General features: G+C 39.7%; 1 long non-coding RNA gene across 1 annotated transcript; it reads right to left on the reverse strand.

Annotated features, from left to right (window-relative positions):
- Positions 1–8,017: 8,017 nt before the first annotated feature.
- Positions 8,018–10,791, reverse strand: LOC146737832 (uncharacterized). The gene is made up of 2 exons (XR_014930755.1): positions 10,227–10,791; positions 8,018–8,234 (listed from the first exon to the last, which is right to left on the reverse strand). It is a non-coding gene; the product is annotated as an uncharacterized LOC146737832 (long non-coding RNA).
- Between the last annotated feature and the right edge of the window lie 3,385 nt (positions 10,792–14,176).

The following is a 14,176-nucleotide window of genomic DNA, read 5'->3' on the forward strand; positions in this document are numbered from 1 at the left end:
TTCCCACATTATATATTTTCTTTACTTCAGATAAGTCAGCATGTCCAAGAATTGTTTTAACATGTTTTATCCAGCTTGAGTTTGAGGACACTGTTTCTTTTAGTGCACTTTTTAGAATATGATTTTCAGGTAACAATGACAATCTGTGCCAATATTTAATTAGCGATAAAGTTGCCTTAATCCTTATAGGAATTCTACCAATTTCGCCTTTTATGCCAATCAATGGTGTTACTTTACTAACACCTAAAATAAACCGGTAAAAGTGGTTGCATGCTTGCTCCAAGTAATTGTTTTTATTCGTAATTTCATTGGTCCAAATCTCTGACCCATATAACAAAATTGGAGAGATGAGTTGATAAAAAAGTTTAAGGCTTAGTTTTGTAGAGATCATTTTATGATTTAGTATAGTGTGACGTTTAGGTTTGACTGATTTATTTTAAATTTACAATTTGATGTGAAAATGGTTTCTAAATAACAAAACTCCTTAACAGATGTTATCTCTTCATTATTTATTTTGAAATATATATTTTTTATTAAACGATTTCTATTCATTGTTAAATATCATCACTTTAGTACATTTTGTACAGTAATCATTTAGTTTGTTCAGACAGTTTTGTAGACCGTCAAAATAATTGCCAGGTCATCCGCAAACTGAATGCAATTTAGGGGAAAAGTGTCAATCATGATAGGGTTATCTACATTCTCACCGAATATACCAGGGAGGTCATTCATGAAAATGTTAAAAAGCATTGGTGTCATTTTGGACCCTTGTTTGACACCACTTGTTGGATGAAATCCCTCTGTGATACCACTATTTAGCTTTACTTTATATTCTTGATCAGTGTACATTGATTTTATTATGTTGTAGAAATTGCCATTTATGTCAGTGTTTTGTAGTTTTAGAAATAAAGCATCATTTGAGACACTGTCAAATGCTTTAATTAGGTCTACGAAACAGCTGTATACTCTTTTACACTTAGCACCCGTTTCTTTTTTCCATACAGTATTTTTTCCACTGCTGTCTTAAGAAGAAAGATTGCATCACTTGTGCGTCTGTTTTTTTCGAAATGTACCTCATTCATTAATTTGTGTTTCTCCAAGTGGTTTGTCAATCTGAGATTCATAATGACTGTGAATAATTTTGACAGACAGCTGGATATATCAATTGCTCTATAATTGGCTGGGTTTGACCTGTCGCCTGATTTGTGCAGTGGTAATAAGATGGCGGATTACCAACTTGTTGGATAGGTGCCACTCTCTAAACTAAAATTGAATAATTTCTGTATACATGGAATTAGCAGACAATTTGTTTTTAACATTTCATTTAAAATACTGTCTTCAGCTGTTGATTTAATGCAGTGTTTACATAAATGACTCACTACGTTATTGCTACCATTAACGTTATAATATAAGTTAAAGGAAAATTATAAAGTGATCACATGAAAGTAAGCGTATAACAAGCGTAAATTATTTACACAAATTCGCTTGTTGACGTCGTGTTTAGGGCTACACGTGGAGGTCAGAGGTTGCTTGCACATGTCTTCACGACACGGAGATAAAACTGTGTAGACATAAGCTTGTCCCACCAACAAGCTGTACTCTAGGTAGTCTAGGCAATTTAAGCCATTTGTGCAAACTTCCGAACTTTAATTGGACCGTCTACTTCGTACACGACTTTAGGCCAAGCAAATTATATCGGGTCTGTATCTTGTTTTTCCTAATTCACATTAGGAAATGCTTATATATGAGGCATTTACGGGACGTTTACTTAATGTTTTCGAAATTTAACTGTGGGGTTGTCATGACAATGTCTTAGGTTAAATATACAAGCATCTCCGCCAAAATTTCAATCGCTTTTTCCAACTTTGCACGCTGTGAACATCTGCTAATATAGGCTGTTTTCAACTGGCTTTTATTAAATAAACAACAACTTAGGTCATATATACAAATACATGTATCAACCCTGCAATCAGTTTGCACAACATTGCAAGGTGCGTTAACAGCTTAAATCTCAGTACGTGCCGACGGCATCTACAATTTGTTCTGGAAATTATTAGGAATTTGAAAACTTTCCATTAATTTAAAAAAATTACAACAGTTCTGAGATTCTATACGATAAAGGATTGACATCACAGTAAAAACGAATGTAGGAACGTTGCCTTATATCTTTTCCATGTGTGTGATGAAGCAAAAAGGAAAAAAATTAAAACACCTGGTTTACTCAGGGAATCTCCCATGCAAGTACTAACCACGCCCGATTGTGCTTTAATTTTGACATTGGGCGACCACCTAACCACAGCTGCAAGAATTATTTAAAATTGCGTCGAATTGGCGGCTATTTCATGTTTTGGAATGTTTTAAAATTGGTATCACTTGCACAAGCGCTTTCTAGAATTGATCTATGACCTCTACATGCTCCGAGTAACACTACGGTAATTTAAAGCCAATTTACAAAGTATTTATTCACTTTTTCGAACTTTTAACTTTGGTACTTGTTATCACAGGTAACTATAACAAATGATTGTACTAACTTTGTAAGCAGTTGGTCGTCGTCTATATTTCGGCTCGCTATTGTGACAATCTGCTAATATATGAGGTATTTTCGAGACGTTTACTTTATGTTTTTTGGCATTTCATTCGTTTTCTTACATTTTACATTCATCTCATGTGAACATCTATAGGCTGCTTTCAACTGGCTTTTATTAAACTTGCCAACTTTACAACTGCGCGTTTCTATATGCCGACAACTTAGGTCATATATACGAATACATTTACCAACTTTGCAATCACTTCGCACAAATTTGCAATCACTGTGAACAACTTTGCACGTGCGTTAACAGCGTAAAACCCATTACGTACCGACAGCATCAACAACATGTTCGTGAAAATCAGAAGGAATTTAAAAACTTTCCATTAATTAAAAAAGTTACAAAAATGCCACGATTTTCCACCATAAATGATTGACATCACAGTAAAAAATATTGCAGGGACATTGCCTTTTATCTTTTCCATGTGTGTGATGAAACAAAATCAAAATAAATTCAACAGGTCGTTTACTCAGGAAGACTTCCATGCAAGTACTAACCACGCCGATTGTGCTTTACTTTAAACATTTGTCGGGCACCTAACAACACAGATGCATGGATTATTTGAAATTAAGCTGGATTTGCGTCTATTTCATGTTTTTTGATGTTTTAAATTAATATCACTTGCACAAGTACCTTCTAGATTGAACTATGACCTCTACATACTTGGAGTAGCACTAGGGTAATTTAACAGCAATTTACGAAATATTTATTCACATTTTCGAATGTTCAACTATGGAACTTGTTAATATGATATCACAGGTAACAATCCCGAATAAAACTACCAACTTTGCAATCGCTTTTGACAACTTTGTAGGCAGTTTGTCGTCCAAATTTAACTGCAGAGGCTTTTCCAACTTTGCACACTGTTTTCTAACATTTTACATTCAGATCATGTGAACATATATAGACTGCTTTCATGTGGCTTTTATTAAATTGCCGACTTTACAACTGCGCGTTTCTATATGCCAACAACTTAGGTCATATATACGAATACATTTACCAACTTTGCAAAAACTTCGCACAAATTTGCAATCTCTGTGAACAACTTTGCACTGAGCGTTAACAGCGTAAAACCCATTACGTGCCGACAGCATCAACAACATGTTCGTGAAAATTAGAAGGAATTTAAACTTTTCATTAATTAAAAAAGTTACAAAAATGCCACGATTTTCTACTATAAATGATTGACATCACAGTAAAAAATATTGCAGGGACATTGCCTTTTATCTTTTCCATGTGTGTGATGAAACAAAATCAAAATAAATTAAACAGGTCGTTTACTCAGGAAGCCTTCCATGCAAGTACTAACCACATCCGATTGTGCTTTACTGTAAACATTTGTCGGGCACCTATCAACACATCTGCATGGATTATTTGAAAATAAGCGGAATTGGCGGCTATTACATGTTTTTCGATATCGCTTGCACAAGTACCTTGAAGATTGACCTATGACCTCTACATAATTTGAGTAACACTACGGTAAGCTAACAGCAATTTACGAAATATTTATTCACATTTTCGAATGTTCAACTATGGGACTTGTTTATATGATATCACAGGTAACAATCCCGAATGAAACTACCAACATTGCAATCGCTTTTCACAACTTTGTAAGCAGTTTGTTGTCGATTTTCCGGCTGACTGTGGTGATAATCTACTTATATATGAGGAACATTTAATTAATGTTAACTGCGGGGTTGTCATGATAATGACTTAGGATAAATATACAATCAAATCCGCCAACATTATTACGCTTTCTAATATAAAGGGCTTTTCCAACACATTGGCTCATTTTTTCTATATTTTTAACTGCGGGGTCGATATAACAATGACTTAGGTCAAATATATTAGCAAACACACCAACTGTACAAATGTTTCGCATATCTTTTTAGTCAGCTGTTTTAGAACATATATCGCTCAGCTCATCTGGCATTCTGCTAATATACGGGACGTTAACTTGCATTTATTCACTTTTCTTACTTTATAACTTCATGGTTAGATATGACAAAAAGTTAATTGAAATATACACGCAAATCATTCAACTTTGCACTCACTTTGCACAACTTTGTACGCCGTTTTAATACTTTACATCCATTATGTGCCGACCACAAAGTCATTCGTACATCAAAAATACGTGCCAATTTTAAAACATTATATAAACTTAAAAAAAGAAACGAATAAGCACGCTTTGTACTATAGATGCGTGACATCACTAGAATAAAATACACAAAAAATGTTTTATGTTTTTTTTCATGTTTGTGACGAAAGCAAGAAAAAGTGTTTCACCAGCCAGTTTACTCAGGTCGGTTGTGGTGGTGTAGGGAGGTCAAGAGAGTCGGTCATAAGAAGGCGGGAGATGTGGTAAAGGTAGGTCGGGAGGCGCGGTACTTAGAGGTCGAGTGTGGCGGTAAAGGAAGGTCGGGAGAGGCGGTAGCGAGAGGTCGGGTGTGGCAGTGCAGAGAGGTCTGGAGAGGCAGTGCAGAGAGGTCGGGTGTGGCGTTGCAGAGACGTCGGGATAGGTGGTACCAAGAGGTTGAGTGTGGCGGTGCAGGAAGGTCGGGTGTGGCGGTAAAGGGAGGTCGGGAGAGGCGGTACTGAGTGGTCTGGTGTGGCGGTGCAGAGAGGTCGGGAGAGGTGGTGCAGAGTGGTCGTGTGTGGCGGTGCTAGGAGGTTGATAGAGGCAGTGGAGGGAGGTCGAGAGAGGCAGTACCAAGAGGTCGGGTCTGGCGATGCAGGGAGGTCGAGAGAGGCAGTGCAGACAGATCGGGAGAGGCGGTACTGAGAGGTAGGGTGTGGCAGTGCAGGGAAGTCGGGAGAGGTGGTGCAGTGAGGTCGGGAGAGGCGGTGCTGGAAGGTCGGGAGAGGCGGTACCGAGAGGTGGTACTGAGAGGTAGGGTATAGCGGTGCAGGGAGGTCGGGAAAGGCGGTGCAGGGAGGTCAGGAGAGGCGGTGTGTCGGGTGTGGCGGTGAGGAAGGCCGGGTGAGTCGGTGCATGGAGGTTGAGAGAGGCAGTGCAGAGAGGTCTGGTGTGGCGCTGCAGGGAGGTCGAGTGAGGCGGTGCTGGAGGTCGGGAGATAAGGTACAGCGAGGTCGGGAGAGGCGGTAACGAGAGGTCGGGTGTGGCAATGCAGGGAGGTCGAGATAGGCGGTACCGAGAGGTCAGGTGTGGCGGTGCAGAGAGGTCGGGAGCGGCGGCGCAAGGAGGTCGGGTGTGGCGGTAAAGGGAGGTCGGAAGAGGCAGTACCAAGAGATCAGATGTGGCGGTCCAAAGAGGTCGGGAGAGGCGGTGCAGTGAGGTCGGGTGTGGCGGTGCTGGGAGGTCCGATGTGGTGGATCGGAGAGGTCGAGAAAGGCGGGGCAAGGAGGTCGGGTGTGGTGGTGCAGGGAGGTCGAGATAGGCAGTGCAAGGAGGTCGGGAGGTGCGGTGCAGAGAGGTCGACAGAGATGCGGTACCGAGAGGTCGAGTGTGGCCTGCAGGGAGGTCGGAGGAGGCGATGTGCACCGCGGAGATACAGGGTGTGTGTGTGACGGTGCAGGGAGGTTGGGAGAGGCGGTGCAGGAGGTCGGGTGTGGTGAAGCAGGGAGAGGCGATGCAGAGAGTTCGGGTGTGGCGGTGCAGTGAGGTCGGGAGAGGCGGTGCCGAGAATTTGAGTTATAGCGTTGAATTGATGTTGAGAATGGTAGTGAATGAAGGTCGGGAGAGGCGGTACCGAGAGTTTGAGTGTGGTGGTGCAGGGAGGTCGGAAGAGGTGATGCAGAAAGGTCGGGAGAGGCAGTACAGGGAGGACTGGTCTTGCAGAGCAGGGAGGTCTTGAGATGCGGCACAGAGAGGTCGGCAGGGGCGGTACCAAGATATCGGGTGTGGTGGTGCAAAGAGGTCAAGAGAGGCGGTGCAGGGAGGCCGGGAGAAGCGGTGCAAAGAGGCCGGGTGTGGCGGAGCTGGAAGGTCGGGAGATATGGTACAGAGAAGTACCGTATGGTGTTGCAGTGCAAAGAGGTCATGAGAGGCAGTGTGCACCACAGAGGTACAGAGAGTAGATGTGGCAGTGCAGGAAGTTCGGGAGAGGTGGTGTAGGGAGGTCGGGATAGGCGGTGCAAAGAGGTCGGGAGAGGTGGTGCAGGTAATTCGGATGAGGCATTGCAGAGAGGTCGGGAGCGCCAGTGCAGGGAGGTTGGTGTGGCAGTGCAGGAAGTTCGGGAGAGGCAGTGCAGGAAGGTCGGGAGAGACAACACAGGGACGTGGGGAGAGGCGGTACAGGGAGGTCTGGTGTGGCATGCAGGGAGGTTGGTTGATGCTGTACAGAGAGGTCGGCAGGGACGGTCCTGAGAGGTTGGGTGTGGCGGTGCAAGGAGTTCGAGAGACGCGGTGCTGGGAGGTCTGGTGTGGCGGAGCTGAGAGGTCAGGAGATGCGGTACAGAGAAGTCTGCTGTTGCAGTGCTGGGAGGTCGTGAGAGGCGGTGTGCACCATAGAGATACAGAGAGTAGATGTGGCGGTGCTGGGACGCCTGTGTGGCGGTGCAGGGAGGTCGGGAGAGGCGGTACAGGGAGGTCGTGAGAGGCGGTGCATGGAGGTCGGGAGAGGTGGTACAGGGAGGACTGGTGTGGTGAGCAGGGAGGTTGGGTGATGCGGTACAGATACGTCGGCAGATGCAGTACCGAGAGGTCGGTTGTGGTGGTGCAGAGAGGTCGGCAGAGGCTCAGAGGATCACAGCATAGCGTGGGAAGATCATAGCATAGGGTGAGGATATCATTACATAGGTGGGGGAGATCACAACATATGATCTGATGATCACTGCATAGTGTGGGAAGTTCATAGCATAGGGTTGGGCTATCATTACATAGGTGGGCAGCTCACAGTATATGGTCTGAAGATCACTGCATAGTGTGGGAAGATCATAGCATAGGGTGGAGATATCATTGCATAGGTGGGGCAGATCATAGCATATGGTCGGAAGATCACTGCATAGTGTGGGAAGTTCATAGTATAGGGCTGGGCTATCATTACATAGGTGGGCAGCTCACGGTATATGGTCTGAAGATCACTGCTTAGTGTGGGAAGATCATAGCATAGGGTGTAGATATTATTGCATAGGTGGGGCAGATCATAGCATATGGTCGGAAGATCACTGCATAGTGTGGGAAGTTCATAGCATAGTGTGGGAAGATCATAGCAAAGGGTTGGGTTATCATTACATAGGTGAGCAGCTCACATCATATGGTCTGAAAATTGTTTTTCTTATGAAATTGAATAATTGTTTAAAATCATTATTATACAAATTTCATTTCAGTTTAAATGCCAACATATTGACACGTCATACTTAAATGTCTCTATAAAAGAATTAAACCATAATTATTGTTGCATCAGAACATTAATATATATATATATATATATATATATATATATTCATATTGAATATCAACATTTGAATTCATGTTTATATTATTATTTCCACTGTATTTCTCTGTTGTCGTAGTTACATAGAAATAACAGTACTGTTCAACATAAACCAGCAGAAATCCATCTACTCAATCATCTCTTGTGTTTCCATCTGGCTCTCACTTCTCGATACGAATCATGAATGAATTCTCTATCATTTTGGTTCATTCCAAGCATTCAACGTAGTCGCTCTATCTCTTGTTTGTATCTGAAGGGAATTCAACAACATATATTGTCAAATAATTCTACAGATATATGCAGTGGATGGAAATATTGTATACAACACACTAGGAATCAGTGATACGAACAACATATTACCATAAGGTAATCGGTGAGTGCCACTGTGTTGTATATTGCACTTTTACCAATTAAGTACTTTATGAATATATGCTGTAACAAAATAATTAAATTCTGAGGCCCTTTCTCTAGTCTTGTTGTTTATTAACTTTTACCAATTAATTAAGTGATTTGCACATTATGGAAGAATACCATTACATTTGTAAGGTATAGAAGTTATCTTCACAAGTGATGCAGTATATTAGTGTTATGTTCACATAATAGAATGGCTACAATACATTACGTTTCAGTACACAAATAAGTAACCAACACTGCTGACACATGCCTAAGACAGCCTAGTAAAAAATATTCATGCAAAGACATGACCTTCTGCTATTATTACATATGTTCCAAGACTTCAGCAAAGTTGTAACCATGTACTGTGAAATCTGTATTAGAAAACGCGGCTTCTATTAAAATGTTACAATGCAACAGAGGGAGTGTAATTTCTATTAGAGCATCTTCACATATGAGAAATGGTGAATGTTTTGTTCTAAATTGTTCAAAAAAAATGGGTGCGACTTCTATTAGGGATGCGGCTTCTATTAGGGATGCGGCTTCTATTAGGGATGCGGCTTCTATTAGGGATGCGGCTTCTATTAGGGATGCGGCTTCTATTATGGATGCGGCTTCTATTAGGGATGCGGCTTCTAATACAGATTTTACGGAATTCAAAAATACTTTATATTCCATCCAATGATTGGTAATTGTGATTGTATGCTCAAGTTAAAGAGGTCTTGCCCGCTACAGTGTTTTTCCAAAAAGAATCAAAGAAAGCTTAGAAAGAACTCCCATGTGCTGAGAGTATTGGAGACACATTAAATATAATTCGAAATTATTTAGCTGAAAACTAATTATGCAAATCAGAAAATTAATATGACCAGATTTGAGTGTAAAACTAATGAGTTCTGCGCAATGTAACAGAAAATCTATGTCTCCAAGTTTAATTGAAATGTGATTAGAACCAAAAAATTATGAATTATTATGCTTATTAGGGAATTAATATGAACAGATTTTTACCCAAAACTAATTAGGTTTGTACATTGTCCTAGAGCATCTTTATATTAAGTTTCATTGAAATGGAATAATTAGTACCGTGAAAACTCCAAAATTTCGACCCCTCTAAAAATTCGATCGCCTATTTATTTGCCGGTTTCTGTGTTTTATTTACCTACAAATTTTCGACTCCACTAAAAATTGCCGACTCATTCTTATTCGAAAATTGCGACCAGTTTTAGTTTTCCCCCAAACGAAAAAAAAAACGATGTGAGCGTTCAAGCGGGACCTTCCTCGAAGGCATGAATCCGGGTTTCTGATTGACTGAGAGATTTTTATTTTATTGGTAACGAAAATATATTCTAAATAAACGAAGTTTCAAATAAAAACGAACACAAAAATCTCGGCATGCTGCGTTTCTGAATTGTTGATTATTACTGTACTCAGTAGTGATTATAATAATGTACACAAAATAAATTTGTTGAATGGTTATGAAATACAAATAAAAGTCAACTTAGTTTTATCGTAAGCGAATGATTCCGGTCTCGTATAAACGTTTGATGCTGTAGGATATCCGCCATGTTCTCTTAGGTCAAATAGGTCAAATCGCTAATTAACCAATCAAAAAGCTGGATGATGCCAACGTGTTCAAATTACCATAGCTTATTTAAATATGTTAATGTTATTGAACGCAATGCGGAAGAAATTGGTGTTGTAGTACGATATTTTGGCTTGGATTTTGATGCGAAAACGGCATGATTTTTTTTAAATAAAAAAATTAGTTGTTTTTAAAAAATAAACTGGTCATCTGAAGAATAATTTAACATTGTTCACAGTGATAACAGCTCATTCTCGAAAGGAAGCTTACCCGCTCACGCTAGTCACGATAAAAATCTAGCCCTGAGTACAGTCCTGTAGGTTGGCCTCCTTCCGTTGATCATTCGGCCCCCACAGTCCTGAGAAGTCGCATAGACCGGGGATTCGACACCCGCCTACAAATTTATGGCGGAGAATCGTTCTGCAGTTTTCATGATTGTAACCAGCTAAAACATCTATCGACTAATCTAGCGATCACAAATACCTTTTTTGTGGCCGAAAAATGAACCTACAGCACTGGAACGTTGGCGAAAGCAAGTTTTACGCAACGAAACAACGTTTTGTTTATGAATGCGTCAAGAACAAGATGGCGGCGTATATTTTCGGTTGACGTTGGAAAATGTCGATTTGATCAACCCTAGTGGGAAATCTTATGTAATTTCGCTTCCAGTTAAGGTATTTAGAATAGTTAGACGTATCGACCTGCTTATTTTTTAACTGCAAAGCTGAATGCCTCCTAAATCGCCCGATACACTCTTTCACAATAGTGTCGAATCCCCGGTCTATGCGACTTCTCAGGACTGTGGGGGCCGAATGATCAACGGAAGGAGGCCAACCTACAGGACTGTACTCAGGGCTAGATAAAAATCATACACGTGTACTCTTGAATAGACAAACGTCAATGACTACGGTAAAACTTAGACTCTATTTTAGCCGGCAGGATTGATTGAAATGTCCGAAAAATGACGCCAAAATACACCTTAAAAGTCCCATTTTATTTTCTTAAATCCCATTTTATTTTTTAATCCAAGGGCGAATTTACGGCAGAATTTGGTCCCTCAAATAAGGGACACGTGAGCTTTGATTCTAACCGGATACATTGCACTGGGTCGGGGAGATAGTTTGCTAAACTTCCATGCATCTTTTGTCCAATGGGTACCTGTACTTCGAACATTCGCAAGTTTTTCTAGGTAGTGCGAGACAGCTTTGTCTTTTGACCTATTAGTTTTGTGCTGACCTCTTCTCCGCGTCTTGATGTTTTGTTTTGCTTGTCATAATACTCACTGATTGATGACTTTGTTTAGATTTTGAGTTACAACTCGGCCACGACCTTTGCTTTTACCGTGAAACATGAGGAAGTTTACGTCAATTGACGGACATTGCATTTTTTAAAAACTAATGAAGCACACTGTCTATCATCCCATTTTTTCATTTGCTGATTTCTATTCTGAAAAATTCGACCGTCCGAAAATGCACCTTAATTTTGACTATAAAAACACGTCACATATCGAACACCAATTATTTAAAACCGGTCGAAATTTTGGAGTTTTTACGGTACTTTAGATATCAGTGTGAAAGCTTAAAATTGGTTAATTATGCAAATTAGGTAATTAATATGTACAGATTTTAACCCACAATTATTCAGGTCTGTCTATTGTCCTACAGCATCCATGTACATTCATTGATATGTGATGTATAGTACCTGAGATATCAGTGTGAAAGTTGGTTAATTATGCAAATTAGGTGATTAATATGCACAAATATTTACCGGAAACTAATTGGGTCTGCATAATTCTAGATTCATTGAAATGTGATGATTAGTACTTTAGATATCAGTAGAAAAGCTGAAAATTAATTATGCAAATTAGGTAATTAATATGCACAATTATTTACCCTAAAACAAATCAGGTCTCTGCATAGTCCTAAAGGATCTATGTACCAAGTTTCATTGAAATGCGATGATTAGTACTTGAGATACCTGTGGAAAAGCTGAAAATTAACTAATTATGCAAATTAGGTGATTAATATGCACAAATATTTATCGAAAACAATCAATCTCTGCATAGTCCTTGAGTATGTAAGTACCAAGTTTCATTGAAATGTAATGCTAACTACTTATATCAAATGCTGAAAATTAATTAATTATGCAAATTAGGTAATTAATATGTACTGATATTACCTTAAAAACTATCAGGTCTGTGCAGTGTCGTATGACATCTATGTACCAAGTTTCATTGAAATGTGATGATTAGTACTTGAGATATCAGTGGAAAAACCGAAGATTGACTAATCATTATGCAAATTAGGTAATTAGTATCCACGGATTATTACCAAAAACTAATCAAAACCTAGCATTAGTTCAGAGCATCTATGTACCAAGTTTCATCAAAATCCAATGAGTGGTTGTTTAGATATCAGTGGAACAGTCATGGAACCACTAAAAAATAGCTAATTATCATGCAAATTAGGTAATTAATATGCACGGATTTTTACCAAAAATTAATCAAATCTGCGCATATGTTCAGAGCATCTATGTACCAAGTTTCATCAAAATCCAATGAGTGGTTCTTTAGATATCAGTGGAACAGTCATAGAACAGCTAAAAATTAGCTAATTATCATGCAAATTAGGTAATTAACGAGCATGGATTTTTACCAAAACCTAATCAAATCTGCGCATTGGCCCAGAGCATCTATGCACCAAGTTTCATCAAAAACCGATGTATGGTTCTTGAGATAGCAGTGGAACAGTCGGACACACATACACACACACACACATACACACATACACACATACACACATACACACACACATACAGACACACTAACTGCAAAGACTCCCATTTTGTGCTTCGCACATGGGAGTCAAAAAAAGTATTTGCATTATTATGAGTTTAAAAAGTAAATGCATGACAAATTTCTCTCATATAAACCTTTACTGGTGTAATCTCAGGCATTGTGCATGTAGAATCTTAGATGTCTAAACAAACTACAGAGATTATATATGTTGCATGTATAAAAAATAAGAACCACCACTTGGCAATCAGAACGTAAATAAGTGCTATCAAAAATACAGTGAGGAACTATATCAAATTTGAATAAAGTGAACCAAATTATTAAATATTATATTATAACATTGTCAATACCAGCGAATTGTATGACGTCATTGCCACAGATTATTCGCGATAATGTATTGCATTATTGAGCATCAAGGCCCTGTATCATGCATAGGAATAGAATGTTGAGTTCGGAAAACAAATAAAGAGACTGGAATTTAATATTAAGGGAAATTATGGGGTGAAATGATTAAAATCAAAACTGAAAGTGAATAACTCTGAGCTATATGAAAAATAATTATTTGTTCTTAGTTTACATGAAAAATGTCATTCCCGCCATAACGACGTCAAACGCGTAAATAAACGTAGCTCACCAAAGGCAAACACGATGATCCGTTTTATCGATGTCGATGAATTCCAGTTAAATGTGCTCGAAAATGAAAAAAAATACTTCACAGCAGACTAAATGGGGAGTATGTGTTTTCTTGCTAGAATGGCTTGAATACAAGGGGCATGCGCCAACAATATTTTGAAGACCTTCCTGTCGTTGAGCTCGCCGACTTGCTACTGGGAATTTTACGCTACAGCTCGCAAACAAGATGGGGTGCAGTACAGCAAGCCGTCGCTGTCTGGTTTACGAGCTTCAATCCATCGACACATCACTGCCCCCCCCCCTCACCCCGATTATCGCAAAATTATTCATGTTGTGGTTGAGAAAATATATAAGCTTGAGTGTGTCCCACAAAACACTTGATGGTTTCCCGAAATAGATAGGAAGCAGATCTATTATCAATGGATCTTTATTCAGCGGTGAAACGTACACGTCAAAATACACTGCTGCTAAGATGAGACAGAAAAGAGAGAGAGTGTGCCGCACGCGACCGGCACGCGACCAACTAGAAATTTTAAACAATGTAACAACGCTCAGGCGCCAACACGGACGCACGAAATATTAATGTACTCGTAAGCGAAGAGTCGCGTAACACGCAATAAATGTAACTAAAGCAATATTGAATGGAAATAAATGATCATTCGAACCCATCCCCGACATACTCCCGCCGCGAAAGATGCGTCTAGCATAATTTTCGAATGAGACACGTTTCATTTCCGTGATAATAAAGCGATAAAGATAATAACAATGTGCATGAATAACGCAAATATATAGT

Source organism: Saccoglossus kowalevskii, chromosome 10, assembly GCF_978046115.1.
Source record: "Saccoglossus kowalevskii chromosome 10, keSacKowa6.1, whole genome shotgun sequence".
Taxonomy (NCBI): Eukaryota; Metazoa; Hemichordata; class Enteropneusta; family Harrimaniidae; genus Saccoglossus; species Saccoglossus kowalevskii.